Raw genomic sequence first — 5,844 nt, 5'->3', positions numbered from 1 at the left:
TTAAGCAAAGATCTCAGTGATACAAAAAAATGAGCTAGGAGCTACCTGGGTTAACATCTTCCAAGGCACAGTGAGTGTAAAGGTCTTGAAGAAGGTTCTGTGGATGAGCTCAGTGAGTGGAAGAAACTAAACGACCGTAACAACTGGTTGGAGAGAACAAGACCACTAGCAGATGAGGCCAGAGGTTGGCACGGACCAGATCCCATAGGGCCTTAAGGGTCATGGCTGGAACTTGGGTTCTGGTCTAATACCACTGAATGGGTCTGGAAGGAGGAGGTCCGTGCTCACTCTGCCTGTTTGGTGGAAAATAAACTTGGAGGGAAACACAAAATGAGACACAGCCGTGGTTTGAACTAGGGTGGCAACAGAGGTGATGAGAAATAACTGGGGCAAGAGATGGGGGTGCACCATGAAAGACACTTGGGCTGGTCTTGAAGAACTGGTGACCTAACCACTTGCCACTAGGGTCAATGGCTTGTCTCTATAGTCCCAATGCACGGGATAATGCCGGGCATGATGTGTTAAGTGAAATGGGAAAAAGTAACAAATATTCTGGAAGAAAAATATTTTCATGCAACTAATCTTGACTTTTTAAATTTCAGAATGCTATTTAATCCTTTCCAAGATGAAAAGAATATCTATACTACAGAAAATTTGGACAACATAAATGTCAAAGGAAAACAGATAACTTCTCATACTCCCACCACTTAGAGACAAACATTGGTACTTTGGTGTACTTTCTCCCCGGTTTCTTCACACGCATTATTTAAAAGGTGGGTATTTCCACTCCTAGTCTTCCAGGATCACTTGGTCAGGGTTTGAATCCCACTCCATCACTGAACGGCCGAGGACAAATGACTTTTGGATTTATATAAGGAGGATAGCCACACCTACTGTGTCAGGCAATCGTGAGCTTAAATGATTCATACAAAGTACCTAATGTGACACTTGGTACTTAGTAAGTACTCAACGTATAGTAGTTGCTATTAATAAAAGGAAGTCTAAATCCCACAAGATGCAATTATATGGAAAGCTTTCAACATCTCATTTTTTAGGAAAACAGCTTTGCAAATCCACAATCTAACCACATGCACTCTTCCAAAGAAAAATAATCATACCAAGACTAGGAATTCACCAAGTAAGATGTAAGCAATACCAAATATTTTTAAAACCAAAATGTTACGGTAACTCAAAACAGAAATGTGCCAAGAACTAACCCCAGACCCCAGCCTGTTTAATAAATCTCTCTCCTATAAAGCTGACATAGTTATGGGATTACCGTTTACATTAATAAGTTTTAAGGGTGAACACTGCTCACTTGCCAAGAAATGATTCTTTCAGGCTTTCCATCTCCAGCTACATCTGTGAGGTTTGACAGAGCACCGTCGGGCCACTGCTGCTCTCCCTGGCCTCTGCCACCACCGAGTGGTGTGGTCGCAAGCAAGCTGTCCTGTCCAGCCCTCTCACATGAGGCCTCACCTATGTAACCCTACTGCTCTAAAACTCCGGTACCACACAGATTTTAGTTTAACATATGTAATACTGGTTTGAAAAGGAAGTACTGTGTTGAATGTTGTAATAACCATCTGGTCTTTTTGGGGGGAAATGAATCACATTATACGGATATATTTCTAATACTAAGATAACAGTCACATTTTCATTGAGAAGTGAGAGATTTTACTTTAAAACATATGGGATCATGAAATCCACATACCATTTTAAAGGTGTCAATTTCTCAGCAGCTTCAAAACTATCCCACTAGACCTTTCACCAGCAATGCTGGTTGGTGGATAACTATCCCTCGCTCATTAAATGAGTTAATATATATGAATATGAATATTGTTCTCTAGGTCTCTGCAAAGGCTGCTGTCTACCCTTTGACTTGTTAGACACTGACCATTTCAGCTACCAGCTGGGGGATGTCTCAGAACCACACAGGTTGTCACAGAGCTTACCTCTAGTGGAAGAGCGAGGCAAACCTGGAGTACATGGAAGACCACTCAACTCAGATTTCAGGGGCAGGGTAACCCCTAGAGAATGCGACACCTAGGCTGAGGTATGAAGGTGTAAGGGAACGAGAGCATGTCTCACTTTGCAACTCTGGTGCAGCCAGGGCATCACCTTCTCTAGTCAGGTAGGGCTTTCTCCTCCATGCCCCTTCACACCTTGGGCTCCCTCTAGCTGAAAGTCCTGGTTTATCTGTTGTTCTGGCACAAGCGGAGTGCCTCCTTACACTCTCAAGGTACTCTGGTTGAGACAATTACATGATTACCGTATCTTTATTCCTGCCCCTGGCAGATCCCACTGCACGTCTGCCTCCCCCACGTGACTCAGTTCACTGAGGTGCGGGCTCTGTCTTACCTTTGCATCCCCCACATGGGCTTCATCTCATCCATCTTTATAGCTGTGACACCACCTCGTGCCTGCTGCTGAATTTCAACTGAGCACCAGAGGTGTTCAATGCAGTATGTAAAATCAGAATGAAAAGCAAATGAGACAAGAAACTAGACTTGTAAATCTTTACACCACATTAGAATCAAGGATCCCCCTTTCACTGGCTATGTGACCTGATTCTTAGGTTTTTACGTGAAAAAACAGGGATCTTAGTATGTTTTTCATAGGGTGGAGAAGTAATGAGTGCACTCTGTAAGTAGCAGCTACTCCTCAGTGATGACCATTCCTGCTGCCATAACCCTGCTTTGCTGAAAGAAAATTAAGCAACTGCCTAACAAGTATCCAGTAGGGACTCAATAAGTGCGTACTACATGAATGCTTGGTCTCACGCCAGATGCTGGCCGCAGACCAGATTCTTGGATTACAGATGCATTAATCAAAATTACAATTTAGAAGGTTTGACTCCTCTAAGTCCAGTTTTAATAACAATTTTTTTTAAAAGCCTACCTTATATCCTTAAGTAAAAAAGCACAGAATGAAGAACACAGGAGCACTATCTGGTGGCATCCTAGATGTGTTAGTTAACAGCATTTAAACCTCATCCATTATAACGGATGGCCTCTTTTAAAAGCTACCCTTCTATAAGCGTGCCAACTTAGGTATTTGGGCCCATCTCTTCTCTTTTTGAACTGTCAGCCTCTTAAGTTTTATATGATTAATGTATAGAGAGAAAATTAGAAAGGCTTCAGATTGAGTCAACGGTAGTTCTCTTGATCCTGCAATTACAATATCCTTTTTGCGGTATATCCCTGTTGCACATTTGGAATGAATTAAGACTTTAAACTTCCAGATGTTTAAACTCCTACTGTAAATTCAAACTCATTAAAGAGGGCAGATTTACTACCTCTACTTAGTTTTGAAGTCTGTTGTTCGCCCTGTCTAAATAATTTATGAAACCAAATACAGTGGCAGGTAGTGTATTCTATTTATATAGTACTCACGGTGAGAAATAAGGGGAGTTTCAAGAAGTCTAGAAATTAACTGCCGTTTTAGCCAACCTGTAGATCACCCTTATTGTTTCTAAGCTAGTAATTGTTTCCTGAAACTGATCTAGTAGAGATTTTTATGCTAATCTGTACTAAAAATTACTTTGCTTTTTCTGGCCACAAAAAGCTGGCTAGAGGAGCTTTTGATTAGAGCAAGACAGCTGCTCTCACTCTCATGAAAGAAATGGACCTGGATGCGCACTCCTTTGTGGTGGTGCCTTGGCAGCCAAACAAAGGTGGCAGCCCCTCTATGCCCAGTTTGTAAAGTCTCAGAAGTTTCAGGCTTCAGTTTTATTTTTTTTAAGAAGCCCATGTGGACTAGAACGAGCACATTTTAGAGATGCTGTGCTGAAAGCTGGCAGCGGATAAAGCAAGAACATAAAAGGAGCCTATCTCTTTTACAAACTTAAGAATGAAGTGGCTTTCACAATCAATTTTAAGACAGAAGGACTGAAGTACCTGGCTCTGGCACTTATTAGCTATATAATTCGGGACACTTCATTTACCTCTGTGAGTCTGATTTCTCAACTGAAAAGTGGGGATACGTGCCTGAGTTTCTCTGAGAACTTGAATGATACATTCAAAGTGCTTTGCAGGCTCTCAACTATAACTATTTATAAACACTGCAAGTCCAATTTTCCTGTTTTATGAATTTCTCACTTTAAATAATGCTTAAAAAGTGGCTGCCCCTAATATGAAACAAAAACCAGATCCAAATGTTACTGCAAGGGAACTGCCTCAAGGAAGGTCTCTTTCAACTCAATCTACTATTTACCTTACAGGGTTATTGTGAATAACAATTACATAAAATAATTGATAAAGCATTTAAAGTTCTCATTTATTTTACAAGTAACAAATTCTACATTAGACTTCAACTGTGCAACTTTATTTTCCCAAAAATGAGTGGATATGTCAAAATCAGACTCTTTCAATTAGATATGCTAAATCTTGAATATATTTTTCTAGTATATTTTGCTGTTTAGATATGGAATTTTTTTAAAAGCTGCACAAGGTTTTTATGGGTACCTATATGGTATTTTCTCTTCCTTTACTATCAATAATCTGATTCACTTAACTTTATGTAGTGTGTGTAGTTATAAATAACAATTGTAGTCCCAACTCTGTGAGTATAAGGAAGTACATCTGTCATTGCTAGCACTTAACCAAGAGGCCTGGCACACAGTAAGCATGCAACTAAAATTTGTGAAACAAACAGCCACTACACCTACCCTGTTATAACTCATTTTGCAAAAACGACAGCCTCGTTTCATCTGTGGGGAGACTATCACTGCCTCAATCTGCCTTCCAAGATCAGAGCTTGTGAACATGCCTCTTAACAAATGGGTTTTTAAGCTTTTAACATAAAAAACATACAGGGATCATAAAGACAAATGATGTGCACCTTAAAATGTGCTTGTTAACCAATGACTGTTGCCTGAATGTTTTGGGTACATTATTACAGTAGACTGAAAATGGGGCTGTATTTTGCAGCTCCTCCAATCAAGATGAGGAGTCTGTTTCCTCATGCTTTAAATCTGAACCAGCCTTGTGACTTGCTTTGACCAAAAGAACGTGGTGAAAGCAATGTTCTGTCAGTCCTTGAGCAGAGGATTTGACACTACTGCCTCTACCCGCTCTGTACTGAGACCATCACGCTATAAGCCCAAGATAAAGGACCACATGGAGAGGGCCAGCTGTTTCACCCAGCCCTAGCCAATCTGCTGGCTGAATGCGGAGAGCCCAGATGAATCACTGAACCAAGCCACACTGTGAGAAATGATAAACTGTTCTTCAAAGTCCCTAAGTTTTAGGATGTTGTTAAGCAGTTACAAGTAACTAATGAGAAAGGCCAGCTGTGTCTCCTCCACTGTCATCCTGCCATCATAAACCTGATCAGTTCCTTCTGCCGATGACAGAGATACCTCTCAGAGCTCTGGCTACAAGATAAACTCTGACATCTTTATGACCTGCACTGGTAATGCGTCCTGGTCTGACGTGTCTGCCAGGCTTGTCAACGACAGGAAAATGCACCGCTAGATATCATTAAGATGCAGCAATCCACAAATACACCCCATTCCGTTTTCTGAAACTCAGTTATCCCAACATAAAATAACTCAGTAACACCTCTGCCGTTACATTCATTCATTTCCATTTTAGCCAGCAATAATTACACAAACCCTGACAATTTGTAACAGGGGCCATATAGCATATATATATCTATATAAAAATATTTTTAAAATAAGTTAAACCTTACATTTAATAATTTCTTAATTAAAATGTCCCCAAGTAGTAAACCATAAACCAAAAAATAAACTTATCTTATTGTGAAGGTAATAAATATTTTTAAAAAGGGAATTTACCAGAAGAATCTATTTTGTCCCCACCAAAAATAAAATACTTGAAC

This window comes from Phyllostomus discolor, chromosome 6 (assembly GCF_004126475.2).
Source record: "Phyllostomus discolor isolate MPI-MPIP mPhyDis1 chromosome 6, mPhyDis1.pri.v3, whole genome shotgun sequence".
NCBI lineage: Eukaryota > Metazoa > Chordata > Mammalia > Chiroptera > Phyllostomidae > Phyllostomus > Phyllostomus discolor.
Note: the sequence above shows the minus strand (reverse complement) of the source record.